The following is a 12,500-nucleotide window of genomic DNA, read 5'->3' as shown; positions in this document are numbered from 1 at the left end:
ATATAACAATAAAAAACAAGTTCGGATGGTCACAAAGCAACCATGCTATTGATGATGGTGGCGATTCACATGTATAAATAAGGTATTGTGGGTCGAGTTAATCGCTTACGGCCATACCACCCTGAACACGCCCGATCTCGTCCGATCTCGGAAGCTAAGCAGGGTCGGGCCTGGTTAGTACTTGAATGGGAGACCGCCTGGGAATACCAGGTGCTGTAAGCTTTTAACAATTTTCTTTGCAACCAGCAGAGGGGACTGTTGCTGCTGCTTTAAAGGAGAAGCACCTTTGAAAGAGCACGAAAGACTCAGCATCAAAGAAAACCAGGCTATGGAACACACACACATCATCACTGAAGGAAAAGAGTGAACATTTAAATGACTTTTGATAGTCGAAACACTACTTTATTCATGCACTAGTAACCTATCACTCTCAAAATGTCCTATTTGGAGAGAAGGATGAAAGAGCGGGGAGTTTACTCACCATCAAGGAAGAAACAGTATATGAAACCCTCACAGTCTTACTGATGGAAATTGTCATGATTTTGTTTCTTGCAATAATATGATAAAATTGCACCTTCAGATTCTTTTCATTTAACATAAACAACAACAAAAGATGAGTTTCAATGGACACAAAATAAAAGGAAAGTGTTGGTTATGGTTATGATTCTCTGTATTGCCATCAGAGCTTGGTGTTGCTCCTGCTTCAGAGGAGACACATTTTTGAATGAGCAGGAAAGACTGGCAATCAAAGCAAGAAAGGATATTCAGTCGGAGATCATCATAGGTGGAGGATGAGATTGAACATTCAAATGACATTTGATATTCGAAACACTACTATATTCATGTCAAATTAACATATCACCCTAAAAATGTCATATTTGGAGAGAAGGGTGAAAGAGCAGGGAGAAATTACTCACCATGAAGGAAGAAACAGTATATGAAACCCTGACATTATTACTGAAGGACATTATTAAATTATTGTAGTGATTTTTTTCTTGCTATATTATGAGAAAATTGCACCTTGAGTGTCTTTTCCTTAACATTATATAACAATAAAAAACAAGTTTGGATGGTCACAAAGCAACCATGCTATTGATGATGGTGGCGATTCACATGTATAAATAAGGTATTGTGGGTCGAGTTAATCGCTTACGGCCATACCACCCTGAACACGCCCGATCTCGTCCGATCTCGGAAGCTAAGCAGGGTCGGGCCTGGTTAGTACTTGGATGGGAGACCGCCTGGGAATACCAGGTGCTGTAAGATTTTAACAATTTTCTTTACAACCAGCAGAGGGGACTGTTGCTGCTGCTTTAAAGGAGAAGCACCTTTGAAAGAGCACGAAAGACTCAGCATCAAAGAAAACCAGGCTATGGAACACACACACATCATCACTGAAGGAAAAGAGTGAACATTTAAATGACTTTTGATAGTCGAAACACTACTTTATTCATGCACTAGTAACCTATCACTCTCAAAATGTCCTATTTGGAGAGAAGGATGAAAGAGCGGGGTGTTTACTCACCATCAAGGAAGAAACAGTGTATGAAACCCCCACAGTCTTACTGATGGAAATTGTCATGATTTTGCTTCTTGCAATAATATGATAAAATTGCACCTTCAGATTCTTTTCATTTAACATAAACAACAACAAAAGATGAGTTTCAATGGACACAAAATAAAAGGAAAGTGTTGGTTATGGTTATGATTCTCTGTATTGCCATCAGAGCTTGGTGTTGCTCCTGCTTCAGAGGAGACACATTTTTGAATGAGCAGGAAAGACTGGCAATCAAAGCAAGAAAGGATATTCAGTCGGAGATCATTATAGGTGGAGGATGAGATTGAACATTCAAATGACATTTGATATTCGAAACACTACTATATTCATGTCAAATTAACATATCACCCTAAAAATGTCATATTTGGAGAGAAGGGTGAAAGAGCAGGGAGAAATTACTCACCATGAAGGAAGAAACAGTATATGAAACCCTGACATTATTACTGAAGGACATTATTAAATTATTGTAGTGATTTTTTTCTTGCTATATTATGAGAAAATTTCACCTTGAGTGTCTTTTCCTTAACATTATATAACAATAAAAAACAAGTTCGGATGGTCACAAAGCAACCATGCTATTGATGATGGTGGCGATTCACATGTATAAATAAGGTATTGTGGGTCGAGTTAATCGCTTACGGCCATACCACCCTGAACACGCCCGATCTCGTCCGATCTCGGAAGCTAAGCAGGGTCGGGCCTGGTTAGTACTTGAATGGGAGACCGCCTGGGAATACCAGGTGCTGTAAGCTTTTAACAATTTTCTTTGCAACCAGCAGAGGGGACTGTTGCTGCTGCTTTAAAGGAGAAGCACCTTTGAAAGAGCACGAAAGACTCAGCATCAAAGAAAACCAGGCTATGGAACACACACACATCATCACTGAAGGAAAAGAGTGAACATTTAAATGACTTTTGATAGTCGAAACACTACTTTATTCATGCACTAGTAACCTATCACTCTCAAAATGTCCTATTTGGAGAGAAGGATGAAAGAGCGGGGTGTTTACTCACCATCAAGGAAGAAACAGTGTATGAAACCCCCACAGTCTTACTGATGGAAATTGTCATGATTTTGCTTCTTGCAATAATATGATAAAATTGCACCTTCAGATTCTTTTCATTTAACATAAACAACAACAAAAGATGAGTTTCAATGGACACAAAATAAAAGGAAAGTGTTGGTTATGGTTATGATTCTCTGTATTGCCATCAGAGCTTGGTGTTGCTCCTGCTTCAGAGGAGACACATTTTTGAATGAGCAGGAAAGACTGGCAATCAAAGCAAGAAAGGATATTCAGTCGGAGATCATCATAGGTGGAGGATGAGATTGAACATTCAAATGACATTTGATATTCGAAACACTACTATATTCATGTCAAATTAACATATCACCCTAAAAATGTCATATTTGGAGAGAAGGGTGAAAGAGCAGGGAGAAATTACTCACCATGAAGGAAGAAACAGTATATGAAACCCTGACATTATTACTGAAGGACATTATTAAATTATTGTAGTGATTTTTTTCTTGCTATATTATGAGAAAATTTCACCTTGAGTGTCTTTTCCTTAACATTATATAACAATAAAAAACAAGTTCGGATGGTCACAAAGCAACCATGCTATTGATGATGGTGGCGATTCACATGTATAAATAAGGTATTGTGGGTCGAGTTAATCGCTTACGGCCATACCACCCTGAACACGCCCGATCTCGTCCGATCTCGGAAGCTAAGCAGGGTCGGGCCTGGTTAGTACTTGAATGGGAGACCGCCTGGGAATACCAGGTGCTGTAAGCTTTTAACAATTTTCTTTGCAACCAGCAGAGGGGACTGTTGCTGCTGCTTTAAAGGAGAAGCACCTTTGAAAGAGCACGAAAGACTCAGCATCAAAGAAAACCAGGCTATGGAACACACACACATCATCACTGAAGGAAAAGAGTGAACATTTAAATGACTTTTGATAGTCGAAACACTACTTTATTCATGCACTAGTAACCTATCACTCTCAAAATGTCCTATTTGGAGAGAAGGATGAAAGAGCGGGGAGTTTACTCACCATCAAGGAAGAAACAGTATATGAAACCCTCACAGTCTTACTGATGGAAATTGTCATGATTTTGTTTCTTGCAATAATATGATAAAATTGCACCTTCAGATTCTTTTCATTTAACATAAACAACAACAAAAGATGAGTTTCAATGGACACAAAATAAAAGGAAAGTGTTGGTTATGGTTATGATTCTCTGTATTGCCATCAGAGCTTGGTGTTGCTCCTGCTTCAGAGGAGACACATTTTTGAATGAGCAGGAAAGACTGGCAATCAAAGCAAGAAAGGATATTCAGTCGGAGATCATCATAGGTGGAGGATGAGATTGAACATTCAAATGACATTTGATATTCGAAACACTACTATATTCATGTCAAATTAACATATCACCCTAAAAATGTCATATTTGGAGAGAAGGGTGAAAGAGCAGGGAGAAATTACTCACCATGAAGGAAGAAACAGTATATGAAACCCTGACATTATTACTGAAGGACATTATTAAATTATTGTAGTGATTTTTTTCTTGCTATATTATGAGAAAATTTCACCTTGAGTGTCTTTTCCTTAACATTATATAACAATAAAAAACAAGTTCGGATGGTCACAAAGCAACCATGCTATTGATGATGGTGGCGATTCACATGTATAAATAAGGTATTGTGGGTCGAGTTAATCGCTTACGGCCATACCACCCTGAACACGCCCGATCTCGTCCGATCTCGGAAGCTAAGCAGGGTCGGGCCTGGTTAGTACTTGAATGGGAGACCGCCTGGGAATACCAGGTGCTGTAAGCTTTTAACAATTTTCTTTGCAACCAGCAGAGGGGACTGTTGCTGCTGCTTTAAAGGAGAAGCACCTTTGAAAGAGCACGAAAGACTCAGCATCAAAGAAAACCAGGCTATGGAACACACACACATCATCACTGAAGGAAAAGAGTGAACATTTAAATGACTTTTGATAGTCGAAACACTACTTTATTCATGCACTAGTAACCTATCACTCTCAAAATGTCCTATTTGGAGAGAAGGATGAAAGAGCGGGGAGTTTACTCACCATCAAGGAAGAAACAGTATATGAAACCCTCACAGTCTTACTGATGGAAATTGTCATGATTTTGTTTCTTGCAATAATATGATAAAATTGCACCTTCAGATTCTTTTCATTTAACATAAACAACAACAAAAGATGAGTTTCAATGGACACAAAATAAAAGGAAAGTGTTGGTTATGGTTATGATTCTCTGTATTGCCATCAGAGCTTGGTGTTGCTCCTGCTTCAGAGGAGACACATTTTTGAATGAGCAGGAAAGACTGGCAATCAAAGCAAGAAAGGATATTCAGTCGGAGATCATCATAGGTGGAGGATGAGATTGAACATTCAAATGACATTTGATATTCGAAACACTACTATATTCATGTCAAATTAACATATCACCCTAAAAATGTCATATTTGGAGAGAAGGGTGAAAGAGCAGGGAGAAATTACTCACCATGAAGGAAGAAACAGTATATGAAACCCTGACATTATTACTGAAGGACATTATTAAATTATTGTAGTGATTTTTTTCTTGCTATATTATGAGAAAATTGCACCTTGAGTGTCTTTTCCTTAACATTATATAACAATAAAAAACAAGTTTGGATGGTCACAAAGCAACCATGCTATTGATGATGGTGGCGATTCACATGTATAAATAAGGTATTGTGGGTCGAGTTAATCGCTTACGGCCATACCACCCTGAACACGCCCGATCTCGTCCGATCTCGGAAGCTAAGCAGGGTCGGGCCTGGTTAGTACTTGGATGGGAGACCGCCTGGGAATACCAGGTGCTGTAAGCTTTTAACAATTTTCTTTGCAACCAGCAGAGGGGACTGTTGCTGCTGCTTTAAAGGAGAAGCACCTTTGAAAGAGCACGAAAGACTCAGCATCAAAGAAAACCAGGCTATGGAACACACACACATCATCACTGAAGGAAAAGAGTGAACATTTAAATGACTTTTGATAGTCGAAACACTACTTTATTCATGCACTAGTAACCTATCACTCTCAAAATGTCCTATTTGGAGAGAAGGATGAAAGAGCGGGGAGTTTACTCACCATCAAGGAAGAAACAGTATATGAAACCCTCACAGTCTTACTGATGGAAATTGTCATGATTTTGTTTCTTGCAATAATATGATAAAATTGCACCTTCAGATTCTTTTCATTTAACATAAAAAACAACAAAAGATGAGTTTCAATGGACACAAAATAAAAGGAAAGTGTTGGTTATGGTTATGATTCTCTGTATTGCCATCAGAGCTTGGTGTTGCTCCTGCTTCAGAGGAGACACATTTTTGAATGAGCAGGAAAGACTGGCAATCAAAGCAAGAAAGGATATTCAGTCGGAGATCATCATAGGTGGAGGATGAGATTGAACATTCAAATGACATTTGATATTCGAAACACTACTATATTCATGTCAAATTAACATATCACCCTAAAAATGTCATATTTGGAGAGAAGGGTGAAAGAGCAGGGAGAAATTACTCACCATGAAGGAAGAAACAGTATATGAAACCCTGACATTATTACTGAAGGACATTATTAAATTATTGTAGTGATTTTTTTCTTGCTATATTATGAGAAAATTGCACCTTGAGTGTCTTTTCCTTAACATTATATAACAATAAAAAACAAGTTTGGATGGTCACAAAGCAACCATGCTATTGATGATGGTGGTGATTCACATGTATAAATAAGGTTTTGTGGGTCGAGTTAATCGCTTACGGCCATACCACCCTGAACACGCCCGATCTCGTCCGATCTCGGAAGCTAAGCAGGGTCGGGCCTGGTTAGTACTTGGATGGGAGACCGCCTGGGAATACCAGGTGCTGTAAGCTTTTAACAATTTTCTTTGCAACCAGCAGAGGGGACTGTTGCTGCTGCTTTAAAGGAGAAGCACCTTTGAAAGAGCACGAAAGACTCAGCATCAAAGAAAACCAGGCTATGGAACACACACACATCATCACTGAAGGAAAAGAGTGAACATTTAAATGACTTTTGATAGTCGAAACACTACTTTATTCATGCACTAGTAACCTATCACTCTCAAAATGTCCTACTTGGAGAGAAGGATGAAAGAGCGGGGAGTTTACTCACCATCAAGGAAGAAACAGTATATGAAACCCTCACAGTCTTACTGATGGAAATTGTCATGATTTTGTTTCTTGCAATAATATGATAAAATTGCACCTTCAGATTCTTTTAATTTAACATAAACAACAACAAAAGATGAGTTTCAATGGACACAAAATAAAAGGAAAGTGTTGGTTATGGTTATGATTCTCTGTATTGCCATCAGAGCTTGGTGTTGCTCCTGCTTCAGAGGAGACACATTTTTGAATGAGCAGGAAAGACTGGCAATCAAAGCAAGAAAGGATATTCAGTCGGAGATCATCATAGGTGGAGGATGAGATTGAACATTCAAATGACATTTGATATTCGAAACACTACTATATTCATGTCAAATTAACATATCACCCTAAAAATGTCATATTTGGAGAGAAGGGTGAAAGAGCAGGGAGAAATTACTCACCATGAAGGAAGAAACAGTATATGCAACCCTGACATTATTACTGAAGGACATTATTAAATTATTGTAGTGATTTTTTTCTTGCTATATTATGAGAAAATTGCACCTTGAGTGTCTTTTCCTTAACATTATATAACAATAAAAAACAAGTTTGGATGGTCACAAAGCAACCATGCTATTGATGATGGTGGCGATTCACATGTATAAATAAGGTATTGTGGGTCGAGTTAATCGCTTACGGCCATACCACCCTGAACACGCCCGATCTCGTCCGATCTCGGAAGCTAAGCAGGGTCGGGCCTGGATAGTACTTGGATGGGAGACCGCCTGGGAATACCAGGTGCTGTAAGATTTTAACAATTTTCTTTGCAACCAGCAGAGGGGACTGTTGCTGCTGCTTTAAAGGAGAAGCACCTTTGAAAGAGCACGAAAGACTCAGCATCAAAGAAAACCAGGCTATGGAACACACACACATCATCACTGAAGGAAAAGAGTGAACATTTAAATGACTTTTGATAGTCGAAACACTACTTTATTCATGCACTAGTAACCTATCACTCTCAAAATGTCCTATTTGGAGAGAAGGATGAAAGAGCGGGGAGTTTACTCACCATCAAGGAAGAAACAGTATATGAAACCCTCACAGTCTTACTGATGGAAATTGTCATGATTTTGTTTCTTGCAATAATATGATAAAATTGCACCTTCAGATTCTTTTCATTTAACATAAACAACAACAAAAGATGAGTTTCAATGGACACAAAATAAAAGGAAAGTGTTGGTTATGGTTATGATTCTCTGTATTGCCATCAGAGCTTGGTGTTGCTCCTGCTTCAGAGGAGACACATTTTTGAATGAGCAGGAAAGACTGGCAATCAAAGCAAGAAAGGATATTCAGTCGGAGATCATCATAGGTGGAGGATGAGATTGAACATTCAAATGACATTTGATATTCGAAACACTACTATATTCATGTCAAATTAACATATCACCCTAAAAATGTCATATTTGGAGAGAAGGGTGAAAGAGCAGGGAGAAATTACTCACCATGAAGGAAGAAACAGTATATGAAACCCTGACATTATTACTGAAGGACTTTATTAAATTATTGTAGTGATTTTTTTCTTGCTATATTCTGAGAAAATTGCACCTTGAGTGTCTTTTCCTTAACATTATATAACAATAAAAAACAAGTTTGGATGGTCACAAAGCAACCATGCTATTGATGATGGTGGCGATTCACATGTATAAATAAGGTATTGTGGGTTGAGTTAATCGCTTACGGCCATACCACCCTGAACACGCCCGATCTTGTCCGATCTCGGAAGCTAAGCAGGGTCGGGCCTGGTTAGTACTTGGATGGGAGACCGCCTGGGAATACCAGGTGCTGTTAGCTTTTAACAATTTTCTTTGCAACCAGCAGAGGGGACTGTTGCTGCTGCTTTAAAGGAGAAGCACCTTTGAAAGAGCACGAAAGACTCAGCATCAAAGAAAACAGGGCTATGGAACACACACACATCATCACTGAAGGAAAAGAGTGAACATTTAAATGACTTTTGATAGTCGAAACACTACTTTATTCATTCACTAGTAACCTATCACTCTCAAAATGTCCTATTTGGAGAGAAGGATGAAAGAGCGGGGAGTTTACTCACCATCAAGGAAGAAACAGTATATGAAACCCTCACAGTCTTACTGATGGAAATTGTCATGATTTTGTTTCTTGCAATAATATGATAAAATTGCACCTTCAGATTCTTTTCATTTAAGATAAACAACAACAAAAGATGAGTTTCAATGGACACAAAATAAAAGGAAAGTGTTGGTTATGGTTATGATTCTCTGTATTGCCATCAGAGCTTGGTGTTGCTCCTGCTTCAGAGGAGACACATTTTTGAATGAGCAGGAAAGACTGGCAATCAAAGCAAGAAAGGATATTCAGTCGGAGATCATCATAGGTGGAGGATGAGATTGAACATTCAAATGACATTTGATATTCGAAACACTACTATATTCATGTCAAATTAACATATCACCCTAAAAATGTCATATTTGGAGAGAAGGGTGAAAGAGCAGGGAGAAATTACTCACCATGAAGGAAGAAACAGTATATGAAACCCTGACATTATTACTGAAGGACATTATTAAATTATTGTAGTGATTTTTTTCTTGCTATATTATGAGAAAATTGCACCTTGAGTGTCTTTTCCTTAACATTATATAACAATAAAAAACAAGTTTGGATGGTCACAAAGCAACCATGCTATTGATGATGGTGGCGATTCACATGTATAAATAAGGTATTGTGGGTCGAGTTAATCGCTTACGGCCATACCACCCTGAACACGCCCGATCTCGTCCGATCTCGGAAGCTAAGCAGGGTCGGGCCTGGTTAGTACTTGGATGGGAGACCGCCTGGGAATACCAGGTGCTGTAAGCTTTTAACAATTTTCTTTGCAACCAGCAGAGGGGACTGTTGCTGCTGCTTTAAAGGAGAAGCACCTTTGAAAGAGCACGAAAGACTCAGCATCAAAGAAAACCAGGCTATGGAACACACACACATCATCACTGAAGGAAAAGAGTGAACATTTAAATGACTTTTGATAGTCGAAACACTACTTTATTCATTCACTAGTAACCTGTCACTCTCAAAATGTCCTATTTGGAGAGAAGGATGAAAGAGCGGGGAGTTTACTCACCATCAAGGAAGAAACAGTATATGAAACCCTCACAGTCTTACTGATGGAAATTGTCATGATTTTGTTTCTTGCAATAATATGATAAAATTGCACCTTCAGTTTCTTTTCATTTAAGATAAACAACAACAAAAGATGAGTTTCAATGGACACAAAATAAAAGGAAAGTGTTGGTTATGGTTATGATTCTCTGTATTGCCATCAGAGCTTGGTGTTGCTCCTGCTTCAGAGGAGACACATTTTTGAATGAGCAGGAAAGACTGGCAATCAAAGCAAGAAAGGATATTCAGTCGGAGATCATCATAGGTGGAGGATGAGATTGAACATTCAAATGACATTTGATATTCGAAACACTACTATATTCATGTCAAATTAACATATCACCCTAAAAATGTCATATTTGGAGAGAAGGGTGAAAGAGCAGGGAGAAATTACTCACCATGAAGGAAGAAACAGTATATGAAACCCTGACATTATTACTGAAGGACATTATTAAATTATTGTAGTGATTTTTTTTTTCTTGCTATATTATGAGAAAATTGCACCTTGAGTGTCTTTTCCTTAACATTATATAACAATAAAAAACAAGTTTGGATGGTCACAAAGCAACCATGCTATTGATGATGGTGGCGATTCACATGTATAAATAAGGTATTGTGGGTCGAGTTAATCGCTTACGGCCATACCACCCTGAACACGCCCGATCTCGTCCGATCTCGGAAGCTAAGCAGGGTCGGGCCTGGTTAGTACTTGGATGGGAGACCGCCTGGGAATACCAGGTGCTGTAAGCTTTTAACAATTTTCTTTGCAACCAGCAGAGGGGACTGTTGCTGCTGCTTTAAAGGAGAAGCACCTTTGAAAGAGCACGAAAGACTCAGCATCAAAGAAAACCAGGCTATGGAACACACACACATCATCACTGAAGGAAAAGAGTGAACATTTAAATGACTTTTGATAGTCGAAACACTACTTTATTCATGCACTAGTAACCTATCACTCTCAAAATGTCCTATTTGGAGAGAAGGATGAAAGAGCGGGGAGTTTACTCACCATCAAGGAAGAAACAGTATATGAAACCCTCACAGTCTTACTGATGGAAATTGTCATGATTTTGTTTCTTGCAATAATATGATAAAATTGCACCTTCAGATTCTTTTCATTTAACATAAACAACAACAAAAGATGAGTTTCAATGGACACAAAATAAAAGGAAAGTGTTGGTTATGGTTATGATTCTCTGTATTGCCATCAGAGCTTGGTGTTGCTCCTGCTTCAGAGGAGACACATTTTTGAATGAGCAGGAAAGACTGGCAATCAAAGCAAGAAAGGATATTCAGTCGGAGATCATCATAGGTGGAGGATGAGATTGAACATTCAAATGACATTTGATATTCGAAACACTACTATATTCATGTCAAATTAACATATCACCCTAAAAATGTCATATTTGGAGAGAAGGGTGAAAGAGCAGGGAGAAATTACTCACCATGAAGGAAGAAACAGTATATGAAACCCTGACATTATTACTGAAGGACATTATTAAATTATTGTAGTGATTTTTTTCTTGCTATATTATGAGAAAATTGCACCTTGAGTGTCTTTTCCTTAACATTATATAACAATAAAAAACAAGTTTGGATGGTCACAAAGCAACCATGCTATTGATGATGGTGGCGATTCACATGTATAAATAAGGTATTGTGGGTTGAGTTAATCGCTTACGGCCATACCACCCTGAACACGCCCGATCTTGTCCGATCTCGGAAGCTAAGCAGGGTCGGGCCTGGTTAGTACTTGGATGGGAGACCGCCTGGGAATACCAGGTGCTGTTAGCTTTTAACAATTTTCTTTGCAACCAGCAGAGGGGACTGTTGCTGCTGCTTTAAAGGAGAAGCACCTTTGAAAGAGCACGAAAGACTCAGCATCAAAGAAAACCAGGCTATGGAACACACACACATCATCACTGAAGGAAAAGAGTGAACATTTAAATGACTTTTGATAGTCGAAACACTACTTTATTCATTCACTAGTAACCTATCACTCTCAAAATGTCCTATTTGGAGAGAAGGATGAAAGAGCGGGGAGTTTACTCACCATCAAGGAAGAAACAGTATATGAAACCCTCACAGTCTTACTGATGGAAATTGTCATGATTTTGTTTCTTGCAATAATATGATAAAATTGCACCTTCAGATTCTTTTCATTTAAGATAAACAACAACAAAAGATGAGTTTCAATGGACACAAAATAAAAGGAAAGTGTTGGTTATGGTTATGATTCTCTGTATTGCCATCAGAGCTTGGTGTTGCTCCTGCTTCAGAGGAGACACATTTTTGAATGAGCAGGAAAGACTGGCAATCAAAGCAAGAAAGGATATTCAGTCGGAGATCATCATAGGTGGAGGATGAGATTGAACATTCAAATGACATTTGATATTCGAAACACTACTATATTCATGTCAAATTAACATATCACCCTAAAAATGTCATATTTGGAGAGAAGGGTGAAAGAGCAGGGAGAAATTACTCACCATGAAGGAAGAAACAGTATATTAAACCCTGACATTATTACTGAAGGACATTATTAAATTATTGTAGTGATTTTTTTCTTGCCATATTATGAGAAA

The 12,500-nt window shown here is 38.4% G+C and overlaps 12 non-coding genes across 12 annotated transcripts; all 12 read left to right on the top strand.

Annotated features, from left to right (window-relative positions):
- The first annotated feature begins 103 nt into the window (after positions 1 to 103).
- LOC133957679 (5S ribosomal RNA) lies at positions 104 to 222 on the top strand. The gene has a single exon (XR_009921457.1). It is a non-coding gene; the product is annotated as a 5S ribosomal RNA (ribosomal RNA).
- Positions 223 to 1,147: 925 nt separating this feature from the next.
- Positions 1,148 to 1,266, top strand: LOC133957729 (5S ribosomal RNA). The gene has a single exon (XR_009921504.1). It is a non-coding gene; the product is annotated as a 5S ribosomal RNA (ribosomal RNA).
- A 925-nt stretch (positions 1,267 to 2,191) lies between these two features.
- On the top strand, positions 2,192 to 2,310 carry LOC133957678 (5S ribosomal RNA). The gene has a single exon (XR_009921456.1). It is a non-coding gene; the product is annotated as a 5S ribosomal RNA (ribosomal RNA).
- A 925-nt stretch (positions 2,311 to 3,235) lies between these two features.
- Positions 3,236 to 3,354, top strand: LOC133957677 (5S ribosomal RNA). The gene has a single exon (XR_009921455.1). It is a non-coding gene; the product is annotated as a 5S ribosomal RNA (ribosomal RNA).
- Positions 3,355 to 4,279: 925 nt separating this feature from the next.
- On the top strand, positions 4,280 to 4,398 carry LOC133957676 (5S ribosomal RNA). Its single transcript, XR_009921454.1, has one exon. It is a non-coding gene; the product is annotated as a 5S ribosomal RNA (ribosomal RNA).
- Positions 4,399 to 5,323: 925 nt separating this feature from the next.
- On the top strand, positions 5,324 to 5,442 carry LOC133957572 (5S ribosomal RNA). Its single transcript, XR_009921358.1, has one exon. It is a non-coding gene; the product is annotated as a 5S ribosomal RNA (ribosomal RNA).
- Positions 5,443 to 6,367: 925 nt separating this feature from the next.
- On the top strand, positions 6,368 to 6,486 carry LOC133957571 (5S ribosomal RNA). Its single transcript, XR_009921357.1, has one exon. It is a non-coding gene; the product is annotated as a 5S ribosomal RNA (ribosomal RNA).
- Positions 6,487 to 7,411: 925 nt separating this feature from the next.
- Positions 7,412 to 7,530, top strand: LOC133957743 (5S ribosomal RNA). Its single transcript, XR_009921518.1, has one exon. It is a non-coding gene; the product is annotated as a 5S ribosomal RNA (ribosomal RNA).
- Positions 7,531 to 8,455: 925 nt separating this feature from the next.
- On the top strand, positions 8,456 to 8,574 carry LOC133957812 (5S ribosomal RNA). Its single transcript, XR_009921582.1, has one exon. It is a non-coding gene; the product is annotated as a 5S ribosomal RNA (ribosomal RNA).
- A 925-nt stretch (positions 8,575 to 9,499) lies between these two features.
- LOC133957570 (5S ribosomal RNA) lies at positions 9,500 to 9,618 on the top strand. Its single transcript, XR_009921356.1, has one exon. It is a non-coding gene; the product is annotated as a 5S ribosomal RNA (ribosomal RNA).
- Positions 9,619 to 10,546: 928 nt separating this feature from the next.
- Positions 10,547 to 10,665, top strand: LOC133957569 (5S ribosomal RNA). The gene has a single exon (XR_009921355.1). It is a non-coding gene; the product is annotated as a 5S ribosomal RNA (ribosomal RNA).
- Positions 10,666 to 11,590: 925 nt separating this feature from the next.
- Positions 11,591 to 11,709, top strand: LOC133957811 (5S ribosomal RNA). Its single transcript, XR_009921581.1, has one exon. It is a non-coding gene; the product is annotated as a 5S ribosomal RNA (ribosomal RNA).
- The last annotated feature ends 791 nt before the right edge of the window (positions 11,710 to 12,500 follow it).

The sequence above is a fragment of the Platichthys flesus genome, chromosome 7 (assembly GCF_949316205.1).
Source record: "Platichthys flesus chromosome 7, fPlaFle2.1, whole genome shotgun sequence".
In the NCBI taxonomy this organism is placed as follows: domain Eukaryota; kingdom Metazoa; phylum Chordata; class Actinopteri; order Pleuronectiformes; family Pleuronectidae; genus Platichthys; species Platichthys flesus.
Note: the sequence above shows the minus strand (reverse complement) of the source record. Positions and strands in the feature narration are given on the sequence as shown.